This window comes from Canis aureus, chromosome 12 (assembly GCF_053574225.1).
Source record: "Canis aureus isolate CA01 chromosome 12, VMU_Caureus_v.1.0, whole genome shotgun sequence".
NCBI lineage: Eukaryota > Metazoa > Chordata > Mammalia > Carnivora > Canidae > Canis > Canis aureus.
The window spans coordinates 38,030,959-38,048,067 of NC_135622.1; the positions used below are offsets into that span (position 1 = coordinate 38,030,959).

The 17,109-nt window shown below is 38.2% G+C and overlaps 1 long non-coding RNA gene across 8 annotated transcripts in view; it reads right to left on the reverse strand.

Annotated features, from left to right (window-relative positions):
* The window catches only part of LOC144280995 (uncharacterized), a 345,351-nt gene that overhangs the window by 274,387 nt on the left and 53,855 nt on the right, over positions 1-17,109 (reverse strand). The gene's annotated exons all lie outside the window — the stretch shown is intronic.

A 17,109-nucleotide genomic window follows, 5' to 3' on the forward strand; every position in this document is an offset into this window, starting at 1 on the left:
GAGGCTCACCTACTAGGAGCAAAGGTGGGTCAAGAAAGCGCCAGACATTTCTACCACAGAGACTGGGTTCTTCAACAAGATTTTAAAGGTCATTAAATTTTATGCATCTTTTTTATGATTTAATTAGTTACAAATATCAATAGTCCTAAAGATCAGATGTCATGAAATCCAGAAACAAGAACTACACTAAAGGTAAAAATCACTGGCTGACAGTCTGATAACCCTACGTATGACCTTAAATACATAAAAGTCCATATCCGTTACTATAGCTCTGCCATATAAGTAGTAAGTATGTATGAAATGGAATGATATTGTCTACGTTGCTCTGCAACAAGAGCCATTAAAAGAACAGTATTGTCTCCAGATTTCATGAGGAATTTGTTTTCCCAGAAGTATTAAAATTGAAAATCTGTGGAGAGCAAGTGAGCTCCTTGTCAGGCCCAGCAGAACAGATGAAGGGAGACAGGGATCAAACACAACCGTTGAATATGGTCTACACTGGAGTAACAGAGGAGGACTGGGTCATTGCCCTCAACCCTATCTTTGTTATCTCTACTTCTCTGGAAGGCTGACTTCACTCATGACTCACACTCCTCGAACCCAAATTGACAGGGGGAATACGTGCTTAAATTGTCTAACTGCTTTCCCTCTCCTTTCTCTCTGGGCTTCGGTAACTCTTCTCTAGTTCTAGAAAACTCTCATTACTACTACTCTTCTAGACCCTCTGCCCCCAACTGAGGACATAGACATCTCTTGCAACAGCTTCTCCTGAGTCGAATCCTGCCCCCAAATCCAGGGTAATAATTCTGCAGTGGTATACATCTCCATTTGCTGCCTGCTGAAGAGACAGTACTGACCACTATACTATCTGGAGTGTTTCAATTGTCCCTCACTGACCAGAGGCCTGGGTACTGACTACTGCTTCCTGTACCTGTGTACCTCAACCCCATCACTAGTCTTAACCACCTGATCAGCCACTCGCTCATCTACTTGAACATCCAGAGAGCACTCATGCTACCTCTTTTACAGAACAGGTCCCTCTAGAATAATTTTGCTTCCAATCTCTGAGGTGAGTCTGCACACCTTAACTTATAGTCTTAATAAAGGTAACAATATTACACAGAGTGATTCCTAGGGTCAAGGTCCAAAGCCATAACTATGCTAAGACAACTCACTTGTGATTTCCTGATCTCTCCAGATCTATTTATTAGGAATACAGAGATGATATAAGGGAGGCTGGGAATGATTTTGTCCCCTCAACAAACCACTGAGCAAGCCTTTCTGAGTGTACAGAGGACAGCGAAGCTTATTATAGAGTGAAATAGAAACCAACTATACTTAATGATAAAGGTAATGAAGTCACTTCCCCATCATTTTCTTTGGGTGTAAAATGAAGAAGTTGGATTAGGTGATCTCTGAGGCCTCCTTAAACTCTAAAAAAAAATCTATGATCTGTAGACAATGGCTCGATTTAAATTGGCATTTTATATTAATGTACGAAAACTTATTGATAATAGGATGTACTTTTTGTAGGTACTACATAGAATCAGCATGGCTAAAACATGACATTTCCAAGGAAGGCAGAGATAATTAAAAATTGAAAAGCCAAAACTTAGACTTAATTTGTGGAGTACCCATAAGGTCTGAATAGTAAGATACCTGAATCCATAAAACATTTGACAAATTCAAATTCAAATTCATAACCCCCTGTTTATCAGCCTATTTCCAGAGCCCAAAGTAAATATAGTACTATATAGAAACATGCTATCATTTAGGAAATGATGCCATAGATTAAATTTTTTCAAATGTCTTTTATCATTTTGAAATCTATGGCCATAAAGGCAATTGGGTAATGCCAGCAAGATGGCAAGAATACTGTGTTCCATCTCCCTGGTCATAACTGAATGGCTTCATTTCCAGTCATTCACATTTTCAGGAACCTAGTTTTCCTTTTCAAAATGTCTTAATAGTTATGAATGGCTTGTTTTCAATATAAATACCTAATGTGTTTTTCTATCAGATTAGTTCATTATGGAATAGTGTACATCAATTTCATGCATAATTTGCACTTTCATAGCTGAAACATCAAGAAGAAATATTATCATTAAATGTTGATTCATGAGGAAAAAAATCATTTTTAATTCAAGTTCAGGCCCATGTTTATTAAGTCAACAAGAATGGAGAATTCTCCACAGATAGCACATTGCTTCCCCAAGGGGTCTTCTCTTCCCCACAAGTCTCCATGCCTGACTGCTGGCTGTTACTTACTGCAGGATCACTAGGCATAGGAACATTGCTCCTTTGCTTGTAAGAACAGAAGCTGTGCTCTAACATAGGGGTCGGTACATGATGACCTACAGGCCATGTGCAACCCACTGTTTGTTCTGATATGGCGCTTGAGCCAAGAAGGGTTATCACATTTTTAAGTGGTTGACAGAAAGAAAAAAAAAAGGAAAAATATTTTAAGACATGTGAAAATTATGTGACATTCAAGTTCCAGTGTCCAGTAAATGAAGTGTGGGACATAGCCTGACTCACTTATCCACACATTGTCTAATGACTGCTTAATGCTATAACATAAAGTCAAAACATTGCAAACCATACAGCCCATATAGCTCTATTTACCGTCTGGTCCATTAGAGAAAAAGTTTGCCAACCTCTGCCCTAAAACATCTAGGAAATTGCCTTGTTGCCCCATAGACAGCAACAGCATTCCACTCGACAAATGCAAATGTCTCCTGCTCCTTGTGCCTAATGCAAAGTCGAATCTCAAAGTCAATGCTCCGCTTTAACACAAAAGATCTCTCCAAAAATACCTTTTTCTTTCTAAAACTTCTGCCACTGTTTTTCAGCCTCAGTCACTTGCTTGAAACCAGTATGTCTGCTTTTCTCCCTGTTTTTCCCTGTATCCCTTCCTTGCAAGGAGCCCATCACCCTGATCACCCTACTTAATCCTCTCTGTACTTTTCTGTCCCCAAACTCAACCAGATTTCTTCACAGTGCCTACTGTGGTGATGATTTCTTTTCCATTTGTCTATCTCTCCCACTAGAGAGCAAACTCAGTGAGGCCGGAGTCTTAATGTATTCTGTTCACCATCGTGTAGTGTTCTTTTAAAAATACCTAGTTCACTTAGCACTGCTAAGTAGTTAACAAATGGAAACTGCTTAACTAATACTAAACAGGGAATGCTTGGGGGGTTCAGTGGCTGAGACTCTGCCTTTGGCTTAGGTTGTGATCCTGGGGGCCTGGGATGGAGTCCCACATCAGGCTCCCCACAGGGAACCTGCTTCTCCTCTGCCTATGTCTTCTACCTTTCTCTCCGTGTGTCTCTCATGAATAAATAAATAAAATCGTTTTAAAAAACAGAACCAGGGATGCCTGGGTGGCTCAGCCATTGAGCGTCAGCCTTCAGCTCAGGCGTGATCCCAGGATCCAGGATTGAGTCCCACATCGGGCTCCTTACAGAGAGCCTGCTTCTCCCTCTGCCTATGTCTCGGCCTCTCTCCCCGTCTCTCATAAATAAATAAATAAAATCTTCTTTATTTTTATTTTTATTTTTTTTATAAATTTATTTTTTATTGGTGTTCAATTTGCCAACATATAGAATAACACCCAGTGTTCATCCCGTCAAGTGCCCACCTCAGTGCCCGTCACCCAGTCACCCCCACCCCCCGCCCACCTCCCCTTCCACCACCCCTAGTTCGTTTCCCAGAGTTAGGAGTCTTTCATGTTCTGTCTCCCTTTCTGATATTTCCCACTCATTTTTTCTCCTTTCTCCTTTATTCCCTTTCACTATTTTTTATATTCCCCAAATGAATGAGACCATGTTTGTCCTTCTCCGATTGACTTATTTCACTCAGCATAAAAAATCTTTTTTAAAAAACTAAAAATAAACAGAACCCAAAACAAAACAAATACTGAACTGACTGAATAAGCAAATAAGTTAAGGCTAACAGAACGAGGGAGGAAAAGGTTTAAAATGGATTTTTTTAAAAGCACACTCCATCCATCCCTAGTCACCCCAAAAAGATCTACTTTATCTGAAAACTAAGGCTGCAACTCATGAAACACTTACCATGGATCAGTTACTATGCTCAGGCCCTCACCTCCTGGGGCTGCTGTAACAAATCACCATAAAATGAGTGGCTAGAAACAACAGAAATGTATCCTCCCCCAGTTCTGGAGGCCACAAGTCTGAATCAAGACATCAATAGGGCCCCAATCCTTCTAGAATCTCTAGGGGAGATTTCATTGCTTCTCTCTTCCAGCTTCTGGGAGCTATTGGCATTCCCTGACTCATGGTTATATCACTTTAACCTCTGTTTCTGTCTTCTGTCTTTAACTTCTGTGTTTTCCTTTTTTACGGACACTTGCCATTGGATTCAGAACATATCAGGTTAACCTAAGATGATCTCATCTCATGATCCTTAATTATATCTACAAAAACCCTTTCTGCAAATGAGGTCACAGTTACAGGTTCAGAGATTAGGATATTGACATATCTTTTGGAGGCTACTATTCAATTCATGATACTTATCAGGATATCAGTACATTTATGATTTCATTTAAGTTCTCCAAGAGTGTTGACAGTTACTGCCATTTCTCTTTAAAAAAAAAAAAAAAAAGATTTTATTTATTCATTCATGAGAGACAGAGAGAGAGAGAAGCAGAGACACAGGCAGAGGGAGAAGCAGGCTCCACGCAGGGAGCCCGATGTGGGACTCGATCCCGGGACTCCAGGATCACGCCCTGCGCAGAAGGCAGGCGCTAAACCTCTGAGTCACCCAGGGATCCCCCATTTCTCAGATAAGAAAACTCTAATAATAAAGTGAAAAGGCAAAAATAATTAATTAATTAATTAAAGTGAAAAGGCTAGCATTTGAAACTAAATCTGTCAGGATTTAAGACTATGCCCTTAACCATTATGGAATTTTACTGTCTACACAGCCAACAAGGCCACATTCTGAGCTGCCCATCTTGTAGGTAGAATATACCAGAGTCCCAAGCCACCACAAAATCCCTTCATTTCCCTTCACCTACTTATATATCCAAACGATCTACCTGGAGTGCAAAAAAAAAAGAGGCTATTTCACAGGTCACTAGGAAACTCCCAGTTGTCCTCAGGGCTAATCTGACACTGTTAGCCACCTTCTCTAAAATTCAGTTCCTGTTTCTCTTAGTACATTTTGCTGAATTCTTAATGATGTTCATAGTAAACTAAATCCACTATGTGTCCACCATGGGTGAGCAGTGTGTATAAGAAATTCTAAAGAGAATATTTTCTTTATCTTACTCCAGCAATCTTATAAAAGTATGAATTCCTTTTCTTTTTTTTAATTAGGATGCAAATGACAGTGAGGCATCTCACATGGTGACAAGGAAGTAAGACATAAGGAAGGAATTCTTCTCTGGTCACTTTGAATTAGAACATGCCCATGACCCTCTAGGGACTATAAACTGTGGGCATTTCTCCAAACTCTTTCAAATGGCTTGGCTCAAAACTCACATAAAGTTAGTTCCTTGTGAAAATCCCCCTCCTAGTGGCATGAGAGAATTAATGTACTTCCAAAAGTAAACAAGTTGCTCCTTTTGCAGCTGAATCAGAACTGTTACATATCATGCCAACTCAGAGTGAAAATACAGTCAAGGAAATGGAAGGGTCAAAAGCCAACCACCTGGAAATTTATGTCAGTTTTTAATGATTAGGCTCCTTCACTCCAAACAAATGTCACACTTTAATACTACTGCACAATAAAGGAAAACCTTTGACTTGCAGGCTTGTGGAAAAAGCAGCATTCACGTGAGAGTCAAAACCTATCCTGCATTTTGGTGAAGAATAAAAAGGCTTTTATGCTGTCTTTTACCTCCGCTGGAGCTGGGGCTCAGTCTGATTCTGTGGACAGGAAGCTGACAATAATTAAGCAACTTCTCCTTCCCTGATTGTTCCATAGTTTTTATATCATTAAATCTTCACAACCACCCTTAAATATAGGCAAAAGCCCTCATTTTAGAGTTGAGGACATTGAGGCTCAGAAAGCCCAATGACTTACCAAAGATCAAATAGTTAATTAGCAGCCATGTAGAGTAAACCAAAGAAATTCCCAAACATCAAGCTTACCTAAATCAACTTTTTTTTTTTCCTGCTCCTGCCAGTATATTCTAAACATATGCTTTTAAAATAATGACACCTTAAATCTCGCAATCAAGTTATTATAGCATTCTGGTTAAGTCTGCAAGTGTCATGCTGTTTTCACTAAAGATGATCAGGATATGACATTGTCTCCTCCTGTTACGCCCAGCCAACAGACTGACTGTCAAATGCCCACTGCTGTGATCTGTTTAGCAAGGTCAGCTGCTTGATTGCTATGAATAATTGGATGCCATTAATAATGGTCAGCTTCAGGATACAGGAAAGTGGCCAAGCGTGATAATTGTATTTTGAATTCCAGCAGATTATTTCCTGGGGAGCAGGAAGACAACTACTATATGGAATAGAGTTTTCCTATGGACAGTAACAGCTTCCCTAGAGGTGAAGGGGTCAAGCCAAAGGCTCTCTTAACATGTGTAACAACCTCTGGAAAGAACATGGAAGTCAACATTTTGATATATGTGGCTAATCTTGGGAGGCCTGACAATTACTAATTGTCCTTAACACTTAACTTTCTTATTCCTTCATTTAGATTATCACTAGAGCTTTACATAATGTCTGTGTGTGTGTGTGTGTGTGTGTGTGTGTGTGTGGAGGGGGGTCAGTGTCTAAATTTGGAAGCACCAGTGAGGTCAGATCAATGGCTAATTAGGAAATCTAATCCAGTTGATAGTCATCTGAAAGGTCAAGCATAAATCTTTTGCTGTTTAATGTGTATTAAATGTCCATAATATATTAAAGGCTGTGAACACTGCAGAATAATGATATGGGACAACATTATCTTTTTTAAAAAAGCTGGTCAGAGAATGATGGCAAAAAAAAAAAAAAAAAAAAAAACCTTCCAGGATACAATAATAAAAATGAAAAACTAAAGAGATTGGAAAAAAGTCACATTTTGATAATCATGTGAAAATGAGAAGCTGAAAACAATTTTAGAGAAAGATAATACACTAGGGTTTTGTTGGTAAATAAATAGCAAAAAAATCATAGAAAAATATAATAATGGTAATAAAGCATGCTTTATTTCAACACTCATCAACTATCCTTTTGAAACTTTCTTAAACTGGCTTATGTGAGTGAATAAAATTAAAACTTATTATAGCAGAAGGATAAATAAAGGAAACAAAATGGGAATATGGAGTCATAATACAACTGCTTAAATAAGTATTCAATATGTATTTCAATTCTTGTCAGCTTTTCCACTATCTGGAACTACTATGAGATGGACCATTTGACCATTTTGATCAAGGATATTCAGTGTTTTGATCAATGCTAAAATGAAAAGACAAGCAAATGGATCATAGACAAAATATAAAAAGCAAAACTATAAAACTCCCATAAAAAAAAATAGAGTAACTCCTCATGGCCTTGGGGGTTAGGTAATGGTTTCTTAGATATGATACCAAAAGACAGGTAACAAAAGAAAAAGTGTATAAACTGGCTACCTCAAAATTAAAAACTTTCAAGCTACAAATGATACCATCAAGAAAGTGAAAAGCTATCCCACAGAGAGAAAATATTTGCAAGTCATACATGTGATAAAGGATTTGTATCTCAATACAAATAGCCAAAAAGCAGGAACAACCCAAATGTCCATTAACTGATGAATGGGTAAGTAATGTGGAGTACATCCATATAAAGGAATACTATTCAGCCATAAAAAGAAATGAAGTACTGACATATGGTACAACATATTTGACCCTTCAAAACTATACTAAGTGAAAGAAGCCAGCCAAAAAGGCCACATATTGTATTAAATCCTTTTATCAGAAATGTCCAGAATAAGAAAACTTATAGAGACAGACAATAAATTAGGGATTGTTTAGGGCTAGGGGAAAGAAGACAGGAGGGAAAGGGGGATTTAATACTAATGAGTATAAGGTTTCTTTTGGGGAGATGAAAATGTTCTAAAATTAGTTCATGTTGATGGTTGCATAACCTTATGAACAAACATACTAAAATGATATACACTTTAAGTGAATCTGACTTTTAGGCATGTGAATTATATCTCAGTGAATTCAAAGCTGTTTTAAAAAACAATCAAAACAAAGAAAAATACCAATAGGTATAGGCTGCTCTTCTAGTGACAAAATTGTTTTGTTTTTAGACTGGAGATCCAGAAAGGGAAAAGAAACTTGCCCAAGCCCCACAGTGAGCCAGGAAACAAGCAGGATCCCTAAGATTTCTGCCTCAGAAGATTGTCTAGTACTCAGTAAGAAAATTTCTTATCCTTTGTGGTCTGTCTTTTAGGGGAGAAGAAGAAGGGATCTTTTCCCCTCAGTGTCAGTAGCCTTACTGACTGATGTGTTAATCCAGAACTTCTATCAGCAAATGTAACCTGAGGATGCCATAACCTATAGGAAGTAGGCAATATCAATGTAGCAGGAGTCTATGTTCTTAGATAATAGTAAAGAATTTCTAAGGGGTCCCCAAACCTAGGCAAGGTCTAAATAGTTCCCTGAAAGGAACATCAGATGGAAGCATGCAAGATTTTTAGGCATGAGAAAATTATATGAACAGGCTATGGTCAGATTATAGAAATAAGGATGCAGAACGCAGTTCTCCCTTCAGTATGTATTAATTATGCCTCCCAGGCAAAGCAGGAGACTGAAACCAGACTATTGAGGGTCAACTCTTTGACTTTTGCCTTTGTATTAGTGCCTTCCTCCCCCAAGGGAACATCCATTTCCTTCCAAAAACTCTAAGCCCACATGAGCTAGGGCAGCAAAAAAGGAATGAAAGATCCTCATCTCAGCTGCAATATTTTCAGAACCTTCAAGCATATTATTTTAAAATCAGAAGACACAAAAATGCCTTAGATGCCAATGGTTTCCTCATGTGCACAATGAAGAAAGGGAATACCACTTAGAGAAGTCAGTGGAAATGTGCTACATGCCCAAGTAAGAAAGTGTATCAGAAATGTGTGTGTGTGTGTGTGTGTGAGAGAGAGAGAGAGAGAGAGAGAGAGAGAAAGAAAGAAAGAAAGAAGAAAGAGAGAGAGAGAGAGAGAGAGAGAGAAAGAAAGAAAGAAAGAAAGAAAGAAAGAAAGAAAGAAAGAAAGAAAGAAGAAAGAAAAAGAGAGATGGTGAAGGGGTTCAGGGAGAGCTAAGACTGAACATCAGAGGGAACATTTTAAAGGGTTTCTAGAACAGATCAGAAATGATAGAGAAGTTCCTTATGCTTGAAGACAAAGCATACAAGAGACAGAAGAATGGGAGCGCCTGGTGGCTCAGTCAGTTAAGCATCTGCCTTTGGATCCCAGGATCAAGCCTCCTCAGGGAGCCTGCTTCTTCCTCTGCTCCTCCCACCAGCTCATGTTCTCTCTCTCTCTCTCTGTCTCTCTCTCAAATAAATAAAAGAAAATTTTTAAAAAAGAGATAGAAGAATGGAAAGTTTATGTTTATACTATTCTTAAAAGAAACTTAATAATTACAGAATTCATTATTTTTTTGTTCTTATGCAAGTTACTTTATTTGTAATAAATTTTGCAATTCTCAAGTTCCTATTGCCCGTTTTCTTTTACTTCTACTTTAATTATTTTTATTTCTTTTCATAAAATAAAAACATATCTTGAAGAGAACACTGACAAGCCTTGAAATAGAGTCTATTACCAGTAACATATCCCTGCCAATCTTCCAACCACTACAAATTCCCCTGCACATGAGGAGAAAAGGTGAGAACAGAGGTCGACAGCATATACGCTCCATGTTTTCTTCATCTTTCCAGAATGGTGGGGACATTAATTACCCTACACTTTGCCTCTGTAGGATATAGAAGAGTAATCCAGCTGTGCCCTACTTTAAGAAAAACTAAAAATGACTTAAAAAAAATCAAAATTTATTGAATGTATAAATAATGAAACAGAAAATATATTCATAGAAGGATTTGAGATAAGGTAACATTTTTAAAAGAATGCTTAGTACATTTATGATACAACTTCATTTCTCAAACTTGAATTGCTTCTTTACCAAAATCCATTATTAAAAAATCCAAATTTATACAGGCAGATACATTAGGGGGTTAGTTGTTAAGTTCATAAAAAGATTTCTTTAAATAGCATGCCACCTCCACCTCCCACCTCCATGTACTAAAAATATGATTTGATTTGCCAGCAATTGATCAAATGCAAATTCAGGGAAACACAGAGATTGTTAGGGCTAAATATGCCTATATTTATCTTGTTGCTTCTGTGGGTAGATAGGAAAATTAAAGATCTGAGTAATTAAGTAGTCATTCTGAGATTAAAGTTTATAATTAGGTTCTCCTCATTCCTTATCTATAAAATATCTATCTGTACATAATACTAATACACAAATAGACACAAGTTGTGCATGCTAATGGAAGAAGCAGAGAAACATGACACTAAAGAGTGGAGAATTCCAAAATTATTTCATCTTAGCTTTTGGCTGTATTTTATTTGCTTTAACCATATAAAGATAGGCATTTGAAATCTAATTTCTCATGCACATAAATTGGCGTTCAGTAACATTAAGCAGAGTGACTATGAGAAGTAGATCCAGGAATAGAACCCCAACATATGCTATAATCTGAGGGGAATTCTTGAGAAAATATCACAAAGGGTGACAAAAGGCAATTATCAGATTTTAAGTGATCAAAGCAAAATTAAATATAAGATTTTAAGGGCAGGGCACTATAAACTAATACTTTTCAACAAACAACTTTCATTCTAAAATGGAAACTTAAAAAGTATTTGTACCTCCAACATTCCTCTGATCAGCCTGAGACTAATTTTTTATAAGAACTAAAGAAGAATTTATTGGCCAGCTTGCATTTTTTCCTGCTTTTGAAGGCAAAACATATGACAATAGACTTGCTCTATCTAGTCTACAAGGACTCAGCTACTGCATAGCCCCACAGGAGGTCATGGTCAGGGTATTTAGAAACTTAGGCAAGCATTGTCAGTGTCCAAAACAAACTTTAAAATACCACTCAAGGAGAGCAATGCATAATATCAACTCCATTAAGATAGATCATCAAAAGTCCAGAGAACTTGAATCATGTAGCAATAGAGCTGTATGCCTAGCTAACAAGAAAGCAATGTAACCACTTTAAAATTGAATATATGCCCATATTCCAGAGAATTCCATGGCAAACACTGGGTTTCATATAAGATTCTAATCTTGACCAAGAACTTTATCTTATTAAAACACTCTTTGTCTAATAATCAAGTCTGACAAGGTCAGGTAAAAGGAAATATATTTTTTGATGAAAGAGGAGCATGGGACTAAATAACACTAGTGGAAAAAATTGCTTCTAACAATTGATTTAAAGATTCCATTTCGTAATGTTGGTTAGTTTTGATTCTTGATAATGAAGTTACATAGGAGTTCCACATGAATATGGAATGATTAAAAACAATGCTCTCAGACAATGAGTATTAACACTGGTTATACTAGTGGAAAAGAGACAAGGGACCTTTGGAGGAACCAAAACACTGAGACTGAATATATATATGGGATATTCTATGAGAAGGAAGCTATGGTTGAATGGATATTTTAAAAACAAAATAGTGCTGTGAATAGGGACAGCCATCCATGTAATTTTTGTCAAGAACAAATGGGCTGATTAAAGCTGTTAGATATTGTGATAATACAAAAGGGGAACTGGTGAGAAGATTCACTAGGCTCAGATGAATAATAAAACTGAAAATGAACAAAGATTATAACATCACTTCAACAAATGGAGCTAATAATAATGCTCTTTGTGTCCATAGCACCTTTTATCTTAACAGTTCAGAGCATTTCACAGAACCACTGAATCATGACTTTTACAGTTGAAAGTGACCAAAAAGATAATCTAGTCCAAATACATATCACAGTTTCTGTGTGTTCTACAACATCTCTCACACACAATCACACAACCTATTTGATCCCTTCAGTAATTTCATTTCCTCCTGAGTACACCATTTCAGATCCATATTAACAAAAATCCAGAATATTTGTATTTGTCATTTTCTTTGCATGGAAGCCTACAACAAAGTTTCTCACAATGCAGGGCTATGAAGTTGTAGGTAGGTCAAGAGAAGAGGAAAGTAAGAGAAGTCGGCCAAATGTTGTAAGGCAGAAAACAGGAAAGTGGTAACTGATTGTGAATTTTAGAAAGTTTGGAACCTAAGTGTCTCAGATGTTAGAGGACTGGGAGCCAAAAGAAAGACCATTCTCACCTCAGGATTCTGGAACGGCTCAGGAATTGTGATAGCTCTGAAAATGGGTACAGATGGTGGTTATCGACCCTAGGGGTAGGGAGTATGGGACGCTAGAACTCTATACAAGAAGATCTTGCCAGATCTCTGGAACCCTTCCTCCATCTTGTATAGCTAAACAACTGCCCCACATGGCAGAAAATGCATGCATTCAAAGTGCAGAGTGCCTACTACATACCAGGCATTGTTCTGGGAACTGTGGCTACAGAAGTGAACAAAACACAAAATCCTCAGCCTTCAGAGAGCTTATATACTGGAGAAAGGCAGCATGCATGCATAAATAAAGAGTAATAAAGCAAAAAAAAGTAATAAAGCAATATCAGATGGAGATAAATGACGGGAAAAAAAATTAAGCATGGATAGTGGACAAGAAGGCAATGGGGAAGGAGATAATTTAAATAGGGTGGTCAGAAAAGGCTTTCCTGGGGTGACAGTGGAACAATCTGAGGAAGCTGAGATGAGTATCTGGGGAAACTTTCAGACAGTGGGAAGAGTAAATGCAAAGGCCTAAGGAAGGTGTGAGTAGCCTCACTCAGTGGAGTATTCCTCTCCATGAGGAAACCAAATTGGCTCAGGTAGGATGAGAAGGGTGAGGAATGACAGGACACAGGGTCTAGAGGTAATAAAGGGGCCCTGTAAGTTATTTTTAGGTTTGCACCTTTGCTCTAAGATAGATGGGTTGCCACTGGAAAGTTTTGACAGAGGAATGGAATATACCCTGACTTACAAGGGTTAGGGAATCCGCATTCAAAAAATCTTAATGCCATATAAACACATCAGTGAAAAAGCACCATCCCAATTATGACACACAGAGCTTTGGCCTTTGTCAGTCTGGGCTGCTATACCACAGACAGGGTGGTTTAAAAAACAGAAATTTGTTTCTCATGGTTCTAAAGGCTGATAGCCCATGATCAAGGTATTGGCTGATTCAGTTGCTGGTGAGAACACACCTCCTGGTTTGCATATGGACATCTTCTTCCTACCTTCTCAAATAGCAGAGGCAGAAAAAAAGAGAAGAAAGCTCTCTGGTATCTCTTCTTATAAGGGTACTAATCTCATCATGAGGGCTCCACTCTCATCACCTAATTACCTCCCAAAGGCCCCATCTCTAAATAACATCACATTTAGGATTATAAGGCTTCAACATATGAATTTGAGGTGCAGACAGGAGGACACGAACATGTACTCCGTAGCAACTTCCAATTGGCCTTTTAACCCCTCCCTCTAAAGTATGGGCACCCAAAGATCATCAAATATTTTATAAAGCCTTTTAGATGAAAAAGATAAGCTAAAATAAATAAACTGGGAAAAAATAATCTCAGAAGCAATTGGAATAACTAATGAGCAAAAACAAATTTTTAAAAATTCAAAATGAATTTCATCAAAGAATCAAGCTATAACATATCTGAAAGAATAGGATGCTCCAACAAAGGAACAAAGTGTGTCCTGGAAATTAAAAATGAGAAGTAAAAGTTATAATTCAGTGAAGTGGTAGGCAAACAGTTGAATAAACTTCCCAGCAAGTTTGATAAAAGGTATGGAAAATGACAGAGGAGCAATACAACAAGAAAAAATTAGTCATTCAGTACAGAAGATCTAGCACTTAATTAAAAGCAAGGAAGACGGAGGAGAAAAAGTTATCAAACAAAGAATAGAAGTTACAGCTTCTATTGAGTGTGAAGGACGAAGTCTCCATATTGAAAAGATTCTTGACTACCAGTGAACTGAATGGAAAAGGAGGTATAGGGCAAAAAGAGCCACCAGCTCTTCTTTCACAGGAGGAAGTCAACAAACAGTTAAAGTTAAATATTGAGAAGTCAAGAAATAGCAGTAGGGAAGGTGTGTTATTTGGAAATCACAGGGTAAATGCCAAGAGAAACAGTAAGCAGGAAGCAGATCACCCATTTTGGCAGTCCTCTGCACTTACTCCATTTCCTCAGGGATATTTTAAACTTTATAGGAAGAACCCAGAACCAAAGTGCACCTACCAGTTTGGGGGTGGGTAGGCTAGCCACCTAATCTCTACCTCAGGGGCCCCAGAGGCAAGAAACTCTTAATGCTAAACATGAGGTCAGTGAATAGAATACAAGGCATCTGTGACTTTGAATCTTTAAAAATATACATATATTTATTTTTACTAACATCTGACTGAAATTTCACATGCTATTTAATTATGAATAAGCAGAAAACCACAGTGAAATCAACAGTACCTGTTACTCGTCACCAGTAGAAATCATAAATATTTTCATCTCACATTACAATTGGCCCTGGTATCTCGAAGTATGTTCATTCTACTTTAATATAACGAAGTTATCAGACCCATGAGATCTTATCTACTTAACATGTTACTATGTTAATTAAAAAGCACATATATTACCATATCACGTTTGCTTTTTAATGTGTAAATAGCCTATTTCAATATAATTGGGTTTCTTTGTAGTTTCACATATTTCCATGTATATGTCACTTGTCCTCCAAAATGAACATGGTACCCAGGGACACATGGTGCCAAAAGAAGAGGGAGAAGGAGAAAGAGATTAGGAGGCTAGAAGCTGATGTATTTGGGGGGCTTATTGCACAGGATCATTCTATATAAGGCCTGCAAAAGAAAGAAGGATATTCAGATATTTACAATGATGATCCTCATAAAATAGCCCTCGATTAATTCTGTGTTGCAACCAGGAACCAGAGAGTCCCTACGAGACGGCTGTGCCACCCTATGCAGCCAACTTCCAGAGAAAGCAGAAGCCAAGACTTGGGCTCTCAGCATCATGGATACATGACTGAACAGGCACAAGTGAACATATCTTCCCATTCTCCCCAACCCCTGCTCTCATATGCTCCATTGTTTATTTGCAATTTCTTCACATTAAATTAGAATTATCTCCTCTGTGTCCCCAAACCTGCTACCATCTACAGCACTCTCTCATTTTCTTTTTTTTTTTTTTTTTTCATTCTGTCCCCATTACTCCTTTGATCTCCCAGGTTTTCTGCCTTATACTTCTGGTTTCTTATTCTCCCGGCTTCACCCATGAGTGATGCTTACAGCCATCAGTTGCTCTGTGGGAGCACACCAGCTGTCCCGCAACAGGTGTCACCAGAGTACAGAGATGAGGTGAAGCAGGTGGAGGTGGCATAGCCCCTTCTGGAATTGTCTAGTGGGTGAGTCTGGCTCATGGCAACTATCCCACCAAGCAGTGAATATCTGCCAGCCTCCCATTCCTATGCCTGCTTCAGGTCTCCCTCCCATCAATGCTTTTGAATTCTCATAACTGGAGGAGTTTATAAGCAGACAATGAAATCAGTGCCCAGAAAATATAATTGGAACAGGCTGAATTTGCATGGAGAAGAGAGCACCTATTGATGGAAAATATAAACTGCCTCCCTCATTAGAAGGGAGGAAGGGCAGACAGAGGAAGGATGGAAGGGGGTAAGTAAGAAAGGAAGCTGCAAATCACTTCTCATCTGGATGAACATCATCCAGATTATCTGAACAATGGAAAAACAAGATAGGCAATGACAGACAAGTGGCTCAAGCTTCTTGACACACTAGACATGAGTCAGCTATAAGCAAAGCCTAAGTAGGTCTGTATTTCTACAAATATTCTAATTTTCTGGTACAGCAGTTCTTCAAAAACCACTTTTAAATTGACCATTCCACGGAATATCTTGCCCCCTTCTGTCTCATAAGAAGAAATTCGTGGTGAAGAGAGACACAAAATTACAACTATTAAAAGTGTTATGTGTACCCTGCGAAATGATTACACACAAATGCCAATCAGACTTTGTTTTTCTCCGGCATAACACCTTCCAAGAAAGTCACATTGTACTTAAAATAAATGTCAATATTCTTTCCCCACTGTATCAGACCTTCTGTGATCTGGCCCCTGTTAACTTCTCTCATCTTATCTTGGCCACTCCCTACTCTTGCTCATGGCATCTAACCATACTAGCCTTTCTGTTCCTCAACCAAATTACACTTACCCACCCAGAGCCTCTGCTTGGACCATCTAATTCCCAAAATCTCCCATCATTAACCCTGTCTGTAATGGTTCATTTTATGTGTCAGCTTGACTGGGATAAGGGCTGTTCAGATAGCTGGTAGACCATTATTTCTGTGATTGTGAGGATGTTTTAGGAAAAGGTTAGCATTTGAATCAGTAGGCTAAGTAAAGATCCTCTTTAATCCATTGAGGGCCTGACTAGAACAAAAAGGGAGAGGAAGGGTAAATTTGCTCTCTTGTTTGAACCAGGATATCCATCTTTTCTTGCCTTTTTGACATCAGTGCTCCTGGTTCTCAGGCCTTCAGACTTGGACTGGAACTTACACCATTGGCTCCCCCCTGGTTGTCAAGCCTTTGGGTTTGTACTGGAATTACACCACCATTTTACTTTCTTGGGCCTCTAGCTTTCAGATGGCCAACTATAGGACTTTACAGCCTCCATAATCATGTGAGCCAGTCCTTCATAATATCTTTCTTTCTTCCTTTCTTTCTTCCTTTTCTTTTCTTTTCTCTTTTCTTTTCTTTTCTTTTCTTTTCTTTCTCTTTCTTTCTTTCTCTCTTTCTCTCTTTCTCTCTTTCTTTTCTTCCTTCCTTTCTACCTACTCATCTATCCATCCATCTATCCATCCATCCATCCGATTAGCTCTATTCTCTGGAGAACCCTAACTAATACACCTTCTCATCATTCAAGTTTTAGCTTATATGTTACAATAGTAAAGAGACTTTCCCTGGG